Source organism: Lithobates pipiens, unplaced genomic scaffold, assembly GCF_037356315.1.
Source record: "Lithobates pipiens isolate NorthernLeopardFrog02 unplaced genomic scaffold, aLitPip1_a1.2 Scaffold_10, whole genome shotgun sequence".
Classification (NCBI taxonomy): Eukaryota; Metazoa; Chordata; class Amphibia; order Anura; family Ranidae; genus Lithobates; species Lithobates pipiens.
The window spans coordinates 51502269-51524086 of record NW_027507686.1 but is presented as its reverse complement, the minus strand read 5'-3'; the positions used below and the strand labels follow the sequence as shown (position 1 = coordinate 51524086).

Genomic DNA, 21818 nt, shown 5'->3' with positions numbered 1-21818 from the left:
GTGCCATGTTCCTAGAGACCTATTGGGAATGTAAGACATGCTGTTAGGGTCTGAACTGTTAGGATCCTTTCACATGAGTGTCATCAGTTCCGTCACGGTTTGTGCAAAGAAAAAAAGCTGATGAATTAAAATTTAGATTACATCAGTTTGCATATCAGTCTTCAGTTCAGTTTACATTAATTTGCACTTCAGTTTAGTTCAGCTCTCTTCAAGTTGTTGTAAACCCACTTAAAAAAAAACCTAACACCTGCAAGACAAAGGCATAATGAGCTAGTATGCATAGCATACTAGCTCATTATGTAATACTCACCTGAGATGGAAGCCCTCGCTGCATTGCCTGTACACAGCCAGCGACATCACTCCCGGGGGTTAGTTCTGGGTATCGTGGCTCCAACAATGTGATTGGCCGGAGCCGCAATGACATCACTGCGCATGGAGCCACCGGTAACGGCACACGTACGTGCCATTGCTTCAGTTTGCTTCAGTGCGCATGTGCCGATGACGTCGGCACATGCAAATACAAGGGATATCTCCTAAACCTTGCAGGTTTAAGAGATATCCAGGGTAGCTACAGGCAAGCCTATAATAAGGCTTACCTTATTACCTTACAGGTAAGCCTTATTATAGGCTTACCTGTAGCAAGAAGTGGTCTGTAAGGGTTTACAACCACTTTCAGTTCAGTTTAAATCTGTTTTTGTATCCATTGTTTTCTAGTTGTTACAGAAACTAAAAAGAGACGACAAAGGTATAAATAAAAACGGACATCAAGGCCCCTTTCACACGGGCCATCAGGTCCCCCGACAGTTTTTTAGGTGGATCTGATTGGACGGTCTAGTCACCCCTATGAACAGGTGGGTGTAAAAGGACTTGTGTTAGTTTACACTCAAAGAACAAACACAATTCCCAGTGCTACCCTTCTCTGTGGGAATGCCAATAGTCCAAATGTATTGACCATAAACTGTTATGGTACTGTCCATAAGTCCAGGAAATTAGATGACTAAAAATAGCCTGGAAGGGTTAAAAATGGGTGACCAAATCCAAGAGGGATGCAGGGCTGCTTGTGTCCAAAAGGGCTGGAAAACCTATGCTACAAGAGAAGAGGGAGAGGGGAGAGAAGTGCCAAGCAAACTTTTGGTGTAGTACAGTTTTAATATTGAATAAATAAAATGTATAAAACAATGGCACTCACAAAGGTTTAAACAGGGCAAGTGTGAGACGGTAGAAGGCTCAGTGTAAGAGCATCCTGCCCACAGAGGGGCTGTGGCCGCTCCAGTAGACAGAAGATGGCGGACACCCCTCCGTGGGCAGGATGCTCTTGCACTGAGCCTTCTCTGGTCTCACACTAATGCCCTATACACACGATCGCACTTTCCAACAAAACTGTGGATTTTTGTTGGAAAGTTGTTGGCTCCAACTTGTCTTGCATACACACGGTCATACAAATGTTGGCCAACAATTACGAACGTACGACAAGTCGAGAAAAGAAGTTCAATAGCCAGTGCGGCTCCTTCTGCTTGATTCCCAGCATCTGTGAACTTTTGTGCGTCGGACTTGTGTACACACTATCGGAAATTCTGACAACAAAGTTTTGTTGGTGGAAATTTTGAGAACCTAAACACAGTCGGACTTTCAGCCAACAAGCTCACGCCCAACGTTTGTTGTCGGAAAATCAGATCGTGTGTACTGGGCATTACTCTGTTTACACCTTTTGTGTGTGTAATTTTTCTATACATTTAATTTATTAAATATTAAAACTGTACTACACCAAGAGTTTGCTTGGCACGTCTCTCCCTTTTTCATTGCCACCTGCCTACCTCCAATTCTATACGGTCTGCTAAAGAAAAATGGAAGGGGATCGGTCCTCCTCCATCAAGGTGGATCGGATTAAAGGGTAGTCACGTGAAATACGGAGTTTGCCCCATGTGTAAGGGGCCTAATTGAATGGACCTACAAGGATGGCATCTTTTTCCACCCGGTCAGATCCATCTAAACATAAAAGGATACAGCCTTACAAAAAGACAGACTTGAATGGATTCAGATGTAGGTAGGCACATGTGATCGTTCGTTTACATGCTCCCACCCATGGACCTCCTACCATAGACAGGTGTAAAAAAGATTACCATTTATTTTCTTTAGAATGCAACCAAAGCCTAAGTGGAAAAGCCTGTCCCCTGTCAACATGCTGTAGAGCAGGACTCTCTCTCTCTGCAGAGGTCCAACACACTCAGAGCTAGAGCTCTTCAGTTAGCAGGATCTTTGCTGATTGTACTTCTCAAAGCCCTTGTACACACGGTCGGAGATTCCGTCGGAATGTGTCCGATCGGAGCGTTTTGTCAGATATTCCGACTGTGTGTGGTATGCATCGGACTGTTTCCGTCGGAATATCCGTCGGACCAAATTTTCCAACTTGCCAGAAATATTTTCCGACAAACTGCTCCGATCGGACACACTCCGATCATGTGTAGAGAATTTGGATCGGACAAAGTGCCACGCATGCTCAGATCAAATTCCTACATCAAAGCTATTGGCTACTAGCCTGAACATAGTCCCGTCGTAACAAAAAAACGTCATCACGTTCTGAACGATCGGATTTCCCGACAACTTCGTCCGACCGTGTGTATACAACAGTTTTGGACAAAATCCGTTGGACAAAATCCGACGGATTTGGTTGTCGTAATCTCCGATCATGTGTACAAGGGCTAATTCTAACTCAGTAGGGGTGCATATCCGCTTATGTAGGGGGACGGCTTGACTCAACTTGTATCAGTTATTTAGTGCTGCTTCATCAGGAGTGTTATTGGTGGTAAGATTAAAAAAAAAATTATAAAAGATTATATATGTACAGAATATTACTTTGTGTCTATATTTAGCTTTCACTGTGTGGCTTGCCACAAAACTTGTATGTATACAATGGCTGTCTGTTCAATAACACCAACACTTTTGGCATGGCCAGAAACCCCCAAGTAGAAGGTGGACACAGGGGCACCCAAGGGGCAGGGGGCACACCTCAGACCAAACCTTAATAACACCTATAATAATGAATGAATTACATTGCTAATGACTACAAGCAATAGAGGTTACAAATCCAAAATCATAATATTTTAATGAATGAAAGACCATATTACCGAACAATAGTGGTGACTTGTCCATAGCGAATTTGTCAAAACCCAATAGGATATTGTTTTATTATCAGCATGGGGCATGTAGAACCTCTGCAGAGAAACCTCTGCTTTCATATGGTGAGCAAGTGTCCTTTAAAGATTGCTGTCAGGGGGAAAGGCTTTTCTACTCAGGATTCTAGTTTAAAGTCCTTTAAAGCCTTTTATTACCCATTGTTTTGATAAACCTGCAAATATTTTAGATTATTGAAACAGAACATTTAATTCAGCTTTAAAGCACTTTAAGCCATGAACTCTTCTTTTCAGGACTGAGTAGTGTAATATTGTTTTACAATAAAAGCCAATCTGTCTCAAGAATGCAGTCTATAGAATAAAAATACTGTGATAAAGACCAACAAATAGAATTATATAGATATAGCTATGAGATATAAAGAGCTAAAGATATATATGCATTTATAAATTTTTATAAATTTGATTTTATATCTTTTTTTTATACAGTGCCATTTATATAATTTTTGGAGAGATTGATGACAGTACAACAATATCACCGTACACATGAGCTAGCAGTCCTACAGGATAAATAAATAAGATAATAATGGTTACTTATGGAGCAGATAACACAAAGGATTTATTTGTCCACAAAGTACAAGGATGTTTCAACACTATAAGATAATTGTACTGAGAATTTAAATTCTGTCTATTCTACAGAAGCTGGTCTGACGACCGACGTCGAATGGGCATGCTGGAAAACCAGAATCTGATCCAATGGCTGCAAGCTCTGATCAGTGTATTCTGGTGGGGGCTGGGCAGTCTATCTGTCAGAATACAATAGCAAAGCAGGGGAGATTACTGCACTAACGTTGCTTATGCTAATAAGACGACATCTCTGTTTTTTTTTTTCGTTCAGCCTTCTGGGTAGAACAAAAAAAAAAACTAGTGTACATAGCTTTAAGGGTCCCACTCTAGCTGCTAGCAAAGGACAGGCTTTTCTGTTCGGGTTACGGCTGCTATAGAAAAAAAATGAACTGTAAGGTTCAGTTTACACCATAGAAACAGTAATTTTTTACGTGTTTTTGATGCTTTTTCTATGCATTTTTGATGCGTTCCAGTGCATTTTTGCCCTCTTTTTTTTCTTCATCTTAAATAGGGACATGTACATTCTGGTGCATTTTTGATGCGCTGCGGTGCATTTTTCGATGCATTTTACAGCGCTCCAGTACAGGAAAAATGCAGCAGGTTCTACTTTTGTTTCTGGAACGCATTGGAACTGACCACACGGGTGTGAACTATGCCATTGGAAACCATATAACCTACTTTCCATGCGTTTTTGATGAAGAAAAAAAAACACACTGGACTGCATGTGGTGTGAACTGGCCCTTAGACTTGTTTTGATGCACCTGGAATTTATAAAACTGGTTTTAACTGAAAGTTCAATAGGATTTCAAAGCTAAAGTGTAATGTATGCATGCTGCCTTCCTTTATTCTCCCCCTTGTCTCTGATCAATATGCAGTTATTTAGCTTAAAACAATGACATTTCAAGAAATACATCTTTTGCAACCCAGTGGCATCATCACCATGTGGCGGGAGAGGCCAGCAGACTCATGTAAACGTTACAGCACCCTGCCTTGGATCTTCTTTCAAGAGTGTTATATGTAAGAACACATCCTGATATTCAGACATGCATGCTCTTTCCCGCTGACCAATGAGTGCTGCAGACGTTAGCTGTGCAATCTGCTGATCATTTGCTTAAGCAAGCATGGATGCCAGGCATGTGTTTTTTCATATAATACTCAGGAACAGACTTAAAGGGGTTGTAAAGGTTTGTGTTTTTTTACCCTAATGCATCCTATGCATTAAGGTGAAAAAGCACCTTGCTGTCATGGGACCCCCAGCCCCCCTGTTTTGCTTACCTGAGCCCATTCAACTGCTGTGCGTGTTTCCCCCGGCGTCCTCTTCTCCACTGAGTCTGGCCTTTGATTGAGTAGATTGATAGCAGCGCAGCCATTGGCTCAATCACATCCAATGATGCGGCCACTGCCCCCCACCAAGTCATACACTTGGCATCTATGGACGCCAACTGTATGACACGGGAGCACGCCCGCAAGCTAACCCCCCTCGGGAAAGAGCTACCCAGAGGGGGTTAGCTTTAGTGGGGAGGAGCCGAGACAGCTGCCATGGGAGCCCAGAAGAGGAGGATTGAGAACAAACTGCACAGTGGAGGTAAGTATAACATGTTTGTTATTTAAAAAAAAAAAAAAAACTATTAACCCCTTTAATGATGACAGCGAAAGCTAAAAGTTAGAAGAAATAGGCATAATTGAAGTAATTCAGACAGGAAATGGAGGTAGACTCAAGTCAAGACAGCTACTGCAGCTTTAAAGGGTTGAATTGTTTAGATGCAAGTTTGCAGGAACATGCAACACAGAAGAGGACTTGCTACAAGTGTGGGGAAGAAAATGTAGGGCTGGAGTTTAGCTTTAAGGCTGGATTCACACCTATGCATTTTTTGTGCATTTTGCAGATTTGCACTACAGAACGTGTTCCATAGGAAACCATGATAAATGGACTGTAGTACAAATCTGCAAAATGCAAAAAGCACTAAAAATGCATAGGTGTGAATCCAGCCTTACTGCAGGAAACCTGACATGCACATAATAAGATGAACATAGTAGAGGACAACAAGTGTAATAAAATAGTGCTAATATTGTAAATAGGAATATCAATGGTCCTGCTCACGGGCATGCTACATTTTTCATAGGTGATATTTACATATTAAACTTACATATTTGTACATACATGTAGGTTCATTTTGTGTCATTAGTGGATGGATGTGGAATAGAGCTGAGAACTGAGTGGGAGATCTTCTCTCTGGTTACACGGCAGTGTAATGGCCATGTTCTGCAACATGTCGTATGTTAACTAACGTCCCGGACATGTGTATGTACAGGCAGTAAACAGCCACTTACAGATAATGTTCCACTGTTTGTATAGAATTTTTCTTTTTATTATAATCACAAATAAATATATAAAACTGATCAGAGGTATCAGAGAAGTTATTCATGATAAAGGAAGTAAATTGCAAGGACATGTTTTACTATACAAATATTATTTCCTAAGGCCGCGTACACACGGGCGGACTGTTCGCCCAACTTTGTTCGTCAAACGATCCGACAAACAGTCCGCTCAAAATTTGCATGAACGGACTTGACCACACACGATGAACGAACAGTCCGCTGAAAGCGTGCGCGATGACGTGAAAGGCACGTACGACGGGACGAGAAATACGACGTCCAATACACTGCAATGCAACCTTCGCCGTGTAAATCCTTTCTGAGCATGCGCGAAACTTAGTTTGTCGAACAAGCCTACACACGAGCGGACTGTCCGCTGAAACCAAATTTCAGCGGACTGTCTTACGGAAATTCCGAAAAACTTTGTTCGTCAGACTGTCCGCTGAAGCCCACACATGAGCGGGCTGTCCGCTGAAACACTGTTCAGCGGACAAAGTTGGGCGAACAGTCCGCCCGTGTGTACGCGGCCTAAGGATTTCCACAGAGACATACTACAAATACTATGAATACCACTGTTGCCTAATTTGGCTGATCACATAAAACCTAAAATAAAACTTGGGTATACATGCATAGTTTTTCTTTTTGGTCCCATGCTACGCTATTGTATTCTGACAGCATGATCACCCCCACCCTGTCAGAATACACAGATCAGTGCTACAGCCATTTGACAGAAGACGGTGCTATTAAACAGACAACAGTGCACACGTACTGAAATTTCCATACATGTACCCTGAGCTTAAAGCGGAAGTAAACCCATTCATAAAACAGTTTCATTTCCGGCACGTGCCGGAAATGTAACAGTCCCATTGGTTGTGCTCTCAACCAAACTGTCAAACCATCCAATGGCTGGTGTCATAACTGATCACATGTATAGCATCATGGCAGTTGTAGATTAAACAGAGGCACAGATGGCAGCTTCCTTGGCTGAAACCAATAGAAGGGTTTATACTTTAAGGTTACTTAGCAAAGATTGGGAGAAACTTCAGGCAAACCTCAACGTTAAAGAACAGGTACAATACTAAAAATGAAAAAAAAACATAAAAACGTTCGAATCAAAAAGCTACATCCTTTTAAATGAAATGTATTTTCTTTTAGGCTGCATTCACACCCGAGCATTTTCAGCTCATAAAACGCCCAACAAAAAAAATACCATTAAGGCTGGGTTCACACCGCTGCGGGGGGAGAACCGGATGTGATTCGCACAGCAAATCACATCCGATCTCCGTAGCGCTGCGAGTTCAGCCATACAGATAGTATGGCTGAACTCGCAGCGGTCCCGCAGCAAACTCGCACGGGACCCTTTTTTGGGTCCGCAACGGAATCGGATCGCATGGGGGTTCACACCATGCGATCCGATTCCTGTGCGAGTCGGCAGATCGCACTGCGATATGCCGACGGATCTGGGGGTGTCATTAACATAACATTGACACCCCCAGCCGTCCGCATAGGGCAGTGTGAACTGCCGGCGGGAGGTATGCGATGCGGGAAAACGCAGCGGATTCGCGGCGTTCCCGCATCGCAGCAATGTGAACCTAGCCTAACACCTGTTCCCATCTGAGCATTTTGTCACCTGCAGCATAATGCCTGAAAAACGCCCTAATCTCAAAAAAGAACATGAGCTTCTTTGTGGCAGATTAGACATTTTTTTTTTCTTTTACATTGGTGACCTGAACAAAATCATCGCAAAATCGCGGTAAAAATGTGCAACTTTGAAACGCTCAGGTGTTTAAGAGTTCCCTTCACTGGAACTAAGGAGCCAAGAACAACCCCACACCATAATCCCCCCTCCACCAAATGATTTGGACCAGTGCACAAAGCAAGGTCCATAAAGACATGGATGAGCGAGTTTGGGGTGGAGGAACTTGACTTTAACCCAATAGAACACCTTTGGGATGAATTAGAGCAGAGACTGTGAGCCAGGCAAGGGGTGGGCCAACTCAATATTGAACCCTATGGACTAAGACTGGGATGGCATTAAAGTTCATCTGCATGTAAAGGCGGATGTCCCACTTTTTTGTAATATAGTGTAGTTTTAACATATATTCTTAAAAAAAAAGCAATGTAAAACACAATTGACCCAATTCCCTCATAGTTCTCTTTTACTCTGATCGTGAAGTAGTTCTTCCTTGGTCCTAAGCAGTGATGGTGGTAATTTTTTTTTTTGGGGGGGGGGGGCGGCAAACAGAATTAACATCCCCCCTCCCCCCGGTCGGTTGGGTTCGGAGCACTTACCCATCTATAGTGGGCACTTCTCCCAGGCTTCACCAGTGGCTTCCCCTGCTCGGCGGCAGCGGCTTCCCCTGCTCTGCATGGGCATTGTGGTTGCTTCCATTTCCTCCTTGGCGGCCAATTGGGGCTCTTCTCTTTTCGGCCAATTGGAAAACAGATCTCATATCCGCTTCTGATTGGCCAGATTGGGGATCAGTGTATCAAAAGCGAATATTCATTCACTGTTGTAACACCTAGGTGGTCTTGTAGTTCGATGCTCGGTGCCACAAGCCCACCCTATTTTGAAGCCTATTAGAGCCTCTGTCTCTGATCAGGTGCGTCAAAAAAACACCTCCGCCTCTGTAATTCATGCGCCTGGCATCCTGAAAGGGGCTGGAAGCAAGAATAGGGGGTGGCAGCCATGGATAGATGGGGCCGTGGATAGAGGGGGCCGTGGATAGAGGGGCGGCGCCTGGACAACCCTAATGGACAGGCCACCACTGGTCCTAGCAGATCAAATCTGGCTGCTGGAATCCACCAGGGAAAAATGACAGCTGACCTAATACAATGGTGTTATCCTTCCACCATCTTCAGTCCTATATTACCTGTCCTGGAGTTCACATGAGGATTCATCAGGCTAAGGAAGGTTCCATCAGTAGTGTGAATCTACCCAGTCCACCCTAGCTTCATATGAAAGTCTGGCCATTTAAACATGCCTTCCTCTGTGTCTGCAGGTGTGCTTATGGTCATGTCTTTGTCAAAACTTGATGATGCAGACCTGCAACTGGATTCCTCCCATCCACAGGTATTATTACGAACGTAGAATGAGAACATAGGGAGACAAAAAAAGATATACAAAAATGTTTTTTTTACGTTTTTTTTTTTTGTAGTACTATGCCTGATCTTTCATCCCGAGGTTGCCTGGAGTCCCATACTGAAACGGTGTCAAGCATATCCATTATGAATGTGTGACTAGTACCGCTTTTACAGAAAGCAATTTTCATTCTAGGCTTCATGTACACGGGACGTTTTTACAACCTCTCCTGAATGATTTAACTTGACAGATAGTAGCGCACGTTTACATGTCACGTTTAGCTGCGTTTTTTTTTTTGCAGTTCTATGCCTGATCTTTCATCCCGAGGTTGCCTGGAGTCCCATACTATGTCAAGCATATCCATTGTGAGGGTGACTAATTCCACTCTTGCAGAAAGCAATTTTCATTTTAGCCTTGCTGGCTCTTTATAACAATGAGCGATTCCATTGTAGTAGTAATTTTGCTCTTATTATATGCAGCACTGTGCCACAAAACCGAAAGAACAGACAAGGGAGCTGATCTGAGATTGTAAACCTGTTGTAAATCTGTATAATCTAGCTGTGTATTAGTTTCCTGTGTATGATTAGAAGCTTCATCAACAATGTGTTATAATGGCTGTTTTTATTTTTATGAATGGTGTCACCGCTCAGGATTTGTGGCAGATTAAATACACAGTTTTAACTTTGCGATTTTATGTGAAAATGTGTGTCAGTATAATGCCAGCAGTAAATAAGGAGCTGAAGAGCTTTGGCAGATCAAGTTTTTTAATTTTTTTTGGGGGAGGCTCTGAATGAGATATAAACTGGTGATGAAGTCTTTATGTCTTCAGGTTATAGAGATTCACTGCTGCCCTATGCAGCCTCCACCGTCTCTCCCCTGCAATTGCACTACTATGTAACCCTTCTGGCAGGTTACGTTCACACTGGCGGTTATATACAGACAGCGGATTCCTGCAACAGGAAAAACAGGTGCATGTGAACAGCTGCAGCAGCCGAGAAGCCTATACAGCTGACAGCAGCCACATCTGTCCACAGCTGTTTGCATGGAGTGATTAGCTGTGGTTAGGGGCAGATGATTTGCCCTGGGTGCAGGGTGAAAACGTTCAGCATACAGTGTTGATCATCTGTCCCTAACCACTGGTAAGTGCTCCATGTGTGAACATAGCCTTAAAGCAGAGTTCCACCCAAAAGTGGAAGCTCCGCTTATTATCAGTCTCCTCCCCCTTCCGGCGCCACATTTGGCACTTTTTGGGAAGAGGGGGGAGCGGTACCTCTTTTTCGCCGTGGAAAGATTTCCCCGCCCCCAGGCCATTCAGAAAGTGCACTGCGCTCTGTGCATGTGCAGTAGGGAACCTGGCTGTGAAGCAGAAAGGCTGCACTGTTCCCTTACTACAAATGGCGGCGGCAGCACCCCAGAGCCGATGGGAACATCAGCTGGGGTGACGGCATCGCAGGTTTCCATGACAGGTGAGTGTCCTAACATTAAAAGTCAGCAGCTACAGTATGTGTAACTGCTGACTTTAATTTTTTTTGCTGGGGGAGGCTGAACTCTGAACACCCAAACAGTATTTGCATCTGGTTGGATGCAGTCACTGTTCAGTCGACCATTTTCTACCCGGCATCTTTGATTTTTCTATTGCATTTTGATAAGTAAGGTGGTGCCAACAGGGCCATTGCAGCTTGAATTTTGGACAATTCAGCTAAAATCTGAGTCACGTATGGCCCTGCAAGGATCTACCAACCAGCTAGACAAAAATCAGTTGACTTAGCAGTTGGATAATTAGTAGATGAACAGTGGTAACATCCTTTCAGTGGAGCAGAGTTTCCTTCTTTGAACATAGTCATTGGCAGTACCACTGTATGCGGGCAGCTGCGGCACCCCTGTCTAATGAATACAACTGCGAGCAGTGGAGATTCCTCCATCCACGCTGCTTAGCATGGATGTTGGAATTGGTTGATTGTTTTCTCATTGAGCCCATGAACTGAATAAAAGAAAATCAAGTAATGTATGTCCAGCTTAGCAGGATGTGAGGATAGTGACTGATGTGTAGACTCAGGACCAGCTTTAATATCGATTGGACTCTGGGCAAACATTTTCCTTGGCCCTCCCGAATCCACTTGTCAACCATTTGCAGGCAGTGCAGGCAGCTGCTTTGGGCCCAGGGCAGCTTCCCCTTTTGCCCTGTGTTAACACTGGCCCTGTTTAGACTGTAAAATGAGGGTCTTGTGAGTGCTATACACATCTAGCTACAAAGTTATCCCCTTATCAGCCTTCCCAAGCATTATTGGTTTGATTGCACAATTTCTTTTAGCTCCTGGCTTTTTAAATTTTATCAACACTAACCATTTCATAAATGCCACAAGCTTTTGAAATACAGAAATACAACATTTTCACTACTCTAGGCTTCAGAAATCAGCGGTAGCAATAGAACTACAAGCGCCAGCATATACTGCCAGCTAGAACACTGACATGTACCGTAATTACATAATAGGAAGTCTGGCTTTCTGACTCACTAATTGGCTTTTGGGACTATCTGTACATGTGTACATTTTGTATATAGACCTGACATAATGATCAGGGTACATAGGTTGGTGTTCTGAATAGGAGTTGGAGTCTTGCCTATGGAGCGGGCTGCCCAGGCAGTAAATGGATCAAGAGCTCCTCCTATTGGAGGAACTTGTAAGTAATAGTTGTAACTATTGTACTTTGCCAATGCAATTTTAGTTTCTATGTGGAAGCTTCAATCTTAATGTATTTGTTCATTGTTATTTTGTTATGTTTTCATTGTTATTCTGTTATGTTTATGTGACCTTTTTGTATAAGAGATGCAAAACAAAGAATCTGTTGCAAAATAAAGGCTTAAAATATTCAGTTTTAGGGATGTCTGCATTCATTTTGTTTTTTAGTAATGTATAATATATACGTTTTCTATTTTTAAATGTGAGATAAACGTCAATTCACAGGTTTCTGATATTCTCAGCTGTCTGTTTGTAAGACCCCTTTCACACTATGGCCACCCCTGCGTTAGCGATAAAGCGCCACTTGTTTTAGCGGCGCTTTAGCGCTGTGTAAGCAGTGCTTTTCAACCATTAGCATGGCGCTTTTAACCCCCCGTTAGCGGCCAAAGAAGGGGTTAAAGGCGCCCGTGTTGTGCTTCCAAATCGGCCTATTCATCGCAATGGTCAAGGGTGCTTTGGGAGTGCTGTATACTTTTTCTAACATCCCGCAAGCGCACCGCCCCAGAGTGAAAGCACTGGGGCAGTGCAAGATGAACTGATGAAAGCAAGATAAACTCTAAACTTCTAGAGTTTGCTAAGAAAAGGAGTTCCCAAATGGCCCTGAAGAGGCAAAGGCAGTTGACTAACAATGTAATACAATGGAGACGATAGGTAATTTAAATAAAAATTATTTTAAAATTATTTTACAAAGGTAATAATTTAAAGAATTTTAGGAGGGGTGCACACCTTTACCTCCCATGCTTTCATGTGTTTTGCAGTAGAACTCATTACATTTTGAATGGCTGTTATCAGACCACAAAGGGACTTTTAATGCCTTCATGTCTGTGCATTGTGGTGCGCTATGATGCAGGTGCATTGGAGTTCCTTTCAAAAAGAATGCAGAGCAACATTCTTTGTGCATTGCCTATTGTACCACACATAGTCACAACACAAACGTGGCCTTGGTTAGTGTAAGACCCCAAAGTGGTGCCAAGAGGGTGCACTACTACATAGGCTACAGTGTTTTTCATTCAACACATCAATAGTATGCAAGCTCTTGGAGGGGATAAGGGACTATATACAAGTTTTTCGTAATGAAAACAGTATCATTAGCAGTAATCAGCATGGATTCATGAAAAATGTTATTAACTTTCTATGCGGATATAATAAAGGAAGGCCCGTAGATGTGGTGTATCTGGATTTTGCAAAAGCATTTGATACAGCTCCCCATAAATGTTTACTGTACAAGCTAAGGTCTGTCGGTATGGACCATAGGGTGAGTACCTGGATTGAAAACTGGCTACAAGGGCGAGTTCAGGGGGTGGTGATAAATGGGGAGTACTCGGAATGGTCAGGGGTGGGTAGTGGGGTCACTCAGGATTCTGTCCTGGCACCAATCCTATTTAATTTATTCATAAATGACCTGGAAGATGGGATAAATGGCTCAATCTCAGTATTAGCGGACAATACTAAGCTAAGCAGGGCAATAACTTCTCCAGATGTGGAAACCTTGCAAGAAGATCTGAACAAATTAATGGGGTGGGCGACTACTTGGCAAATGAGGTTTATTGTAGAAAAATGTAAAACAATGCATTTAGGTGGCAAAAACATGAACGCAATCTACTCACTGGGGGGAGAACCTCTGGGGGAATCTAGGATGGAAAAGGACCTGGGGGTCTTAGTAGTTGATAGGCTCGGAAATGGCTGCTGCAAGCAAAGCCAATAGAATATTGGCATGCATTAAAAAGGTAATTAACTCCAGAGATAAAACAATAAATTCTCCCGCTCTACAAGACTCTGGTCCAGCTGCAGTCGGGGAGTTCTGTCCAGTTCTGGGCTCCAGTCCTCAGGTAAGATGTGCTGTAAATGGATTGCGTACGGAGAAGGGCAACAAAGCTAATTAAAGCGGTTGTATAGTCTTTTTTTTTTTACTTTTACCTACAGGAAAGCCTATAATAAGGCTTACCTGTAGGTAAAAAAAAATCTCCTAAACCTGTACGGTTTAGGAGATATTCCCCCGGTATGCGCCACTGACTGCAGCGGCGCATGCGCACAAGGGGATTCTCGGCTGAAAGCCCGGCAGTCGCCGGACCCTGCCGGGATGAAATCTCCCACGCGCAAGCGCGGGAGTGACAATATTGCGGCTCTGGCCACTCACAGCGCCTGGAGCCGCGATACCAGGAAGAAACACAGAGGGAGCATGTCAGCTCCCTCGGCGTGGATCGGGCCAGATGTCGGGGCCTCGTTCTAAGGTAAGTATTTCATAATGAGCTAGAATGCGGTGCATACTAGCTCATTATGCCTTTTCCTTTGCAGGTGGCAAAAAAAAAACATTAGCGGGTATACAACCGCTTTAAGGGACTGGAGGACCTTAGTTATTAGGAAAGATTACAAGCACTTAACTTACTTTCTCCAGAGAAGAGACGCTTGAGAGGGGATATGATTTCAATGTACAATCACCATACTGGTGACCCCACAATAGGGATAAAACTTTTCTGCTAAAGGGCATTTAAAAAGACTTGTGGCCATTAACAAAAATTAGAGGAAAAGTGATTTTAATTGGAAACTGCGTAGAGGGTTCTTTACGGTTATAATGTTATTAGATAGGCACCTAAACTACCAAAACATACAGGGATTTACAATGTAATATTGATATAAAAAGTGCACACACACAGGTTTGACTTGATGGACTTGTGTCTTTTTTAAACCTCACCCACTATATGTATAACACCAAGCATTTAACATTAGTGTTCTTTATTGGTAATAACTGTCACAATTTGTGAATATAGTGGTTCATTTTAAGCTGTTTGTCATTGGGTGCTTCAAAATGTGGATTCGATTTACCTGACCTACCATAACTGCTGCATTGCGGAGAGAAGTGAGAGATGACCATTACCTACACCAGGCACATAAGTTACATCGGCAGCAGCAGCAGCAGCAGCAGCAAAGTGTTTCATCTTGGGCACTAGAGAACTTTCTGTCAAATAACGATAATCAAATTTATTAATGTTTTTATTTTCTTAAAATTTCAGCACAAGTTGGGAAATAATGTGCAAATATCAATCAACGCAATCAAAAAACAAAAGTGTATAAACTTATAAATGAATTCTAATAGGAAAGTAGCCGCTGTCATTCAAAAGTGATTTCTTTCCACTTGCAAAATTATATAACCAAAAACAGAGCTGCGTTACCAAATAGAGAATAAAAGCTTAATGAATTCATAAGTGCAAACATAAATAAATAAGTCCACTGAATTTATATGTGAATCAAAGTTCATAAAGATAAACTGGATCCAAAGATTATCAATTCATCCAAAGTGCAAGTATTCAGAAAAATGCTTGTGGTCGCCTCCACCAGTATTAGAGGCCACTCACCGCAGATATGAGTCAAATCAGCAGTGTTCTCCTCTGGGGATAATGAAGATTACTGGCGTGATATAAACACTTAAAATCCTTTATCCCAGGCACCTTCTTTGGGTTCTGCAGAACTCCAATCATGCTACCAAATAGGATCCAATATGCAAAAAAGAAGGCAACATCTAGTGCTCTCCGTCTGAGATTATTTGCGTTAAAAAATGGTAGGTACACTCACAAGTGTGGCACAATGAGCTGTAACAGCATTCAGGCAACCTAGTCTCGATGTGATGTCAGTATGCAGACTCCGCCCCTTAGTGGCCATCTCGGCACTAGGTTGTCTGAATGCTGTTAGGCCGCGTACACACGCGGGGACTGTTCGCCCAACTTTGTCCGCTGAACAGTGTTTCGGCGGACAGTCCGCTCGTGTGTGGGCTTCAGCGGACAGTTTCAGCGGACAGTCTGACGAACAAAGTTTTTCGGAAATTCCGTAAAACTGTCCGCTGAAACTTGGTTTGAGTGGACAGTCCGCCCGTGTGTAGGCTTGTTCGTCAAACTAAGTTCCGCGCATGCTCAGAAAGGATTTACACGGCGAAGGTTGCATTGCAGTGTATAGGACGTCGTATTTCTAGTCCCGTCGTACGTGCCATTCACGTCATCGCGCAAGTTTCAGCGGACTGTTCGTTCGTCTTGTGTGGCCAAGTCCGTCCATGCTAATTTTGAGCGGACTGTCCGCTCAAACTGTTTGACGAACAAAGTTGGGCGAACAGTCCCCGCGTGTGTACGCGGCCTTACAGCTAGCTCATTGTGCCACACTTGTGAGTGTACCTACCATTTTTTAATGCAAATAAATAACCTCAGACTGAGTTTTTTTGCATATTACATCCTATTGGGTAAGGCGATCAGGGTATTGCAGAGCCCAAAGAAGGTGCCTGGGATAAAGGAGTTTAAAGTGGTTGCATTGCATACTAGCTCATTATGAAATACTTACAGTAACTTAGATCGATGCTGTTGCAGCGGCCCCCGCACACCACTGTGACACGTCCCCCGGAGTTACTTCCAGGTTCGCTGGCTCCATTGCTGTGATTGGCTGAAGCCGCAATGACGTCACTCCCACACTTTGCGCAGGAGCCGCCGGTCGTGGCACGGGCCCTCAAGAAACGGCTCGAGCGTGCCGTTTCTTCAGTGCGCATGCACTGATGATGTCAACACAAGCGTATACATCGAGGATGTGAAATTTGAGGAGATATTCACTGTACCTACAGGTAAACCTTATTATAGGCTTACCTGTAGGCAAAAGTGGTGTAACAGGGTATACAACCACTTTAAGTGTCTATACCACGCCAGTAATCTTCATTATCTCCAGAGGAGAACACTGCTAATTTGATTCATATGTGAGGTGAGCGGCCTGTGATACTGGTGGAGGCGAGCACAAGCATGTTTCTGAATACTTGCACTTTGGGTGAATTGATAATATTTGGATCCCCTTCAATCAGTCACCGGTTTATCTTTATGAACTTTGATTCACTCATAGGTGTGCGCAGACTATAACATTAGGGTGTGCACCCCAAACCTCAAACACACACGCCTTTCTCTGCAGCCTTAGCTGCATTGCACAGTGAATAAATGGGAAGTGCTCTGTGCTGAGAGGCTTCCTGTTCATTCACAAACTGAAGCGTAGTAAACACAGTTTACTATGCTTCAGTTATGAATGGACACAGTGAGTGAGTGTGTTCATTTAGGCTGCATTCATACCTATGCAGTTTTAGTGCTTTTTGCATTTTGCAGATTTGCACTACAGTCCATTTACCATGGTTTCCTATGGAACACGTTCTGTAGTGCAAATCTGCAAAATGCAAAAAGCACTAAAAATGCATAGCTGTGAATCCAGCCTTAGAAGGGGAAGGTGCCGGTAAATTACATATTTACCAGCCCCTTCCCCTAATCTCCATTCTGAAACATCCCCTGCAGCAGCTGAGAGAAGGCAAGTCAGCAGCACTGTGGGGCGGGTGGGTGCAACACACGAGAGTAGCCCAGGCAGTAGGGGGAATCTGCACCACACGTAGTGATTAAGGTGTGCCCAGGCACACCCGGCACACCCCCTGCGCACGCCTATGGATTTTCTTTTATTTAAATTCAGTGGATTTATTTATTTATGTTTGCGCTTATGAATTCAACAAGTTTATATTATCTATTTAGTAGTGCAGCGCTGTTTTTGTTTATAAAAGTTGGGAAATTGACAAAATGCATTGAAGTCAATTATAAGAGCAAATTAAGACGGTTTTTAAAGGGTGCAATGGGCTTTTGAGGGAGTCATGAGGGTTGTACATATACTTTTGTTCAGTTGTATCTGGCTGTAGCCAATTATATGGGTTGCTCTCTGGGCACCATGACTGATACATAAGAAAGTATTTTCCAAACAATTCACTTTTTTTACGAGGTAGATTGCCTTTCCTCAAACTTCCCCAATTACTCAGGTATGCTGATAAGAGGTGCAGAGCATATTTGTACACATATACTAGGGGCAATTTAAACATGAACAAATTAACCAACCAGCAGGAAACCCACATGAGCACTGGAAGAACATGCAAACTCCATGCACATAGTGTTCTGGACAGGATCCAAATCAAGGACTCCAGTGCTGCAAGGAATAAATGCTCCTCACTAACACACTGTGCCACTTTCATTAGGCATCAGAAGCCCATTTCAGCTATCCTGGATACCTAAAGTTAGCCTTGTTCTTTTACAAAGAAAATAAAGAGAGTAAAGAAAAGTTTAAAAAAATGGAAAGCATCAGTGTGTACATAACGATCATACACAAAAAAAAAAGGAAAACACAACTGGAAAAGAACACTAAATAAAATAAACAACACTAAATACACCCCCACCTCCAACAAAAATATAAGCATTTTACATCTAAACCAAATTTTTATTTTTATTTTTACAGAATTCTGAGTTTAGAAAAAAAAATATATATTTTTTTTCAGAATTCTGTATAAAAAAAAAAAAATAGTTTTTTTTTCAGACTTAATATTCTGTAAAAAATATTTTTTTTACGATGGCCCCAGGGCTCTTCCATATGACTTTGAATCTCAGAATTCTGACTTTTAATCTCAGAATTCTGACTTTCAAACTCAGAATTCTGTACTTTTATTTTTTTTTTTAAAAACATAATTCTGTATTTTTTTTATGATGGCCCCAGGGCTCTTCCATAAAGTTCCAACGGACAAAGTTGGTGAAGATAATAAGTGTCTGCTTCTCTACTGGATATAGTCTGTTCACGTGCAAGTATAGAAAAGCCAAATGTGTGTACTTTTATGTAAAATATGATCTATAAGGGCCTAGCTAATTTGTCTGCTTCAGCAACAGTACATTTGAAGCAACATATCTATGTAGCAGCGAATGTGACTTTCACCAAATAGTCTCTGGTGGTGAATCAATTACTGTTATTTAACCACTTGTCCACTGGAAAATGTACCCCCCTTCATGACCAGGTCATTTTTTGCAATACGGAATTGCGTTATTTTAACTGACAGTTGCACAGTCCTGCAATGATGTACCCAAATAATTTTTATGATCTTTTTTTCCCCAAATAGAGCTTTCTTTTAGTAGTATATGATCACCTCTGCGATTTTTATTTTTTGCGCTATAAACAAAAACAGAGCAAAAATTTTGAAAAAAAAAAACCCCAAAATATTATTTTTTAATTCTCTCTGCTATAAAACATATCGAAAAAAAAAATATATATATATATCAAATTTCTTTCTTCAATTTAGGGCAATATGTATTTGGCTACATATTTGTGGTAAAAAAAATCCCAATAAGTGTATATGGATTGGTTTGCGCAAAAGTTATAGTGTCTAAAAACTATGGAATATTTAAAAAAAATGTAATACTAGTAATGGTAGCTTATAGTGGGACTGCGATATTGCGGTGGACAAATGAGACACCGACACTTTTTGGGGACCAGTGATACTAATACAGTGATCAGTGCTAAAAAAAAATATGAACTATCATTGTTCTAATGACACTGGCTGGGAAGGGGATAACTTCAGAGGAGATCAAATTATTAACTGTGTGCCTAACTGGTGTTTTCTTACTGGGGGGAGGTGCTTGTACTAGGGGAAGGCACAGGAACCATGCCTTCTGTACTGACAGAACAGCGATCTGCCTTGTTTACATAGGCAGATCCCTGTTCTCCCTCTGTACAGAAGAATTGGCGGGTGCCGGTGGACACCGTGAGCACCCCAGACCCGGAAGTTTCGGATCACGTACTAGGTATGTGATCTGCCACAGGGTGGCCTCCCTGCCGCAGTATATCTACGTTGGGTGGTCCGCAAGTGGTTAAAACACATGCACCAGGAAGATTCACCTGCAGTGAATGTTTGTTAAATGTCAGATTCACTGCTTTATAAACATACCCTCTTAGCCCTTGTACACACGGTCAGAGAATCTGTCGGAATGAGTCTTATCGGACCGTGTCATCAGATAATCCAACTGTGTGTGGTATGCATCGGACTGATTCTGTCCGAATCTCCGTCCGACCCAATTTTCCAACATGTTGGAAATATTTCCCGACCAACTGGGCCGGACGGACCTAATCCGATCATGTGTAGAGCATTTTCATCGGACCAAGTGCCACGCATGCTCAGATCAAATTCCTACAGCAAAGCTATTGGCTACCAGCCTGAATGTAGTCCCATCGTAACGAAATTACGTCATCACGTTCTGAAAGATCGGATTTTTTGCCAACTTGGCCCGACCGTGTGTATGCAACAGTTTCGGACACAATCCGTAGGACTAAATCCGACGGGCAAAATCCGACGGATTTGGTTGGCAAAATCTCCGACCGTGTGTACGTGGGCTTAGTGTAAGCTGGACTTAACCACTTTCAGACCGGACCATTTTGCTGGCCAAAGACCAGACCACTTTTTGCAATTCGCCACTGCGTCGCTTTAACTGACAATTGCGCGGTCGTGCGACGTGGCTCGCAAACAAAATTTACGTCCTTTTTTTCCCACAAATAGAGCTTTGTTTTGGTGGTATTTAATCACCCCTGCGGTTTTTATTTTTTGCGCTATAAAAAAATATAGAGCGACAATTTTAAAAAAAAAAACATTATTTTTTACTTTTTATATAAAAAAAAAAAATTTCCCTCAGTTTAGGCCGATACGTATTCTTCTACATATTTTTGGTAAAAAAAAAATTGCGAAATAAGCGATTATTGATTGGTTTGCGCAAAAGTTGTAGCATTTACAAAATAGGGGATAGTTTTATGGCATTTTTATTAATAATTTTTTTTTTTACTAGTAATGGCGGCGATCAGCAATTTTTATTGTGACTACAACATTATGGCGGACACATCGGACATTTTTGACACATTTTTGGGACCATTGTCATTTATACAGCAATCATTGCTATACAAATGCATTGATTCCTGTGTAAATGACACTGGCAGTGAAGGGGTTAACCAGGGGGTGGCAGCGTAGGGGTTAAGTGTTCCTAGGGGCGTGTTACTAATTGTGGGGGGCTGGGCTTTGTGTTGGTGAACACTGATCTCTGCTCCAATCACATGGAGCAGAGATCAGCGTCACTTGTTGCTAGGCAGAAGGGGGAGATGCTGTTTACAATGGCATCTCCCCATCCAGCCGCCCTGTGAGATGATCACGGGTATCCCCATGGCGATCGAGTCCGCGGGACCCACGACCAGACTCACGGGGGCCCCGACCAGCGCGCACGCGATGGCAGGGCGGCATTTAAAAATGGATGTACCTGTACGCCAATATGCCTGCCCGTGCCATTCTGCCGATGTACATCAGCGTGCGCCGGTCGGGAAGTGGTTAATAAAGTGGATGTAAACCCGAATTTTTATTTTATTTTTTGTCTGACACAATATAGAGTATGGGATTTCAGATCAGCTGTGCCCAGTCTTGCCACAAAGAGTTAATCCAGCTCTGAGCAATCCTTGTATCCTTTTTCAGTGAAATAAAAGGGAAAAACTGTGAAATCTTTGTCCGTTCTTCCCCTTTGCTGTGAGTGACAGGTGATTTACATATCTCGTGCACTAGCCTAAGACATGCATTATTTTTTAATTCCCTCCCCCACTCCTTTCTTCATCAGCTCTGCAAAGATTGGCTGTTCCACACCTCAGCATGATTTGGCATGCTGAAGTCATGTGGGGACTTTTCTGGGTTTTGACTGGATGTTAGTGATCATAGCAGAAGTTCAGTGTAAGAAATACACAGGAGAAAATGCATGTTGATAAGAGGAGTGTAGAGGTTGGCGGGGAGTCTACTGACATCACGACTCCACCCACTGAGCCCTGGAAAACAGACCCACCCGCAAAATCTGCAGTTTTTCGGGTCTCATAGCAGACAGAGGAGAGATGTTTGACAGATAAGTATACATGCAGGAGGCATGTATATCCTTCTAGATAGCCAAAATTGCAGTAGTTTAGAAAGGATGAGAGTGGATTTACATCTACTTTAACATAAAGATAGACAGTAGTGCTAATAGTGAAGATAGATGCCAGAAA

General features: G+C 42.6%; 1 long non-coding RNA gene across 1 annotated transcript; it reads left to right on the top strand.

Annotated features, from left to right (window-relative positions):
- Positions 1–1791: 1791 nt before the first annotated feature.
- Positions 1792–12090, top strand: LOC143930437 (uncharacterized). The gene is made up of 2 exons (XR_013262771.1): positions 1792–6237; positions 6665–12090. It is a non-coding gene; the product is annotated as an uncharacterized LOC143930437 (long non-coding RNA).
- Positions 12091–21818: the final 9728 nt, after the last annotated feature.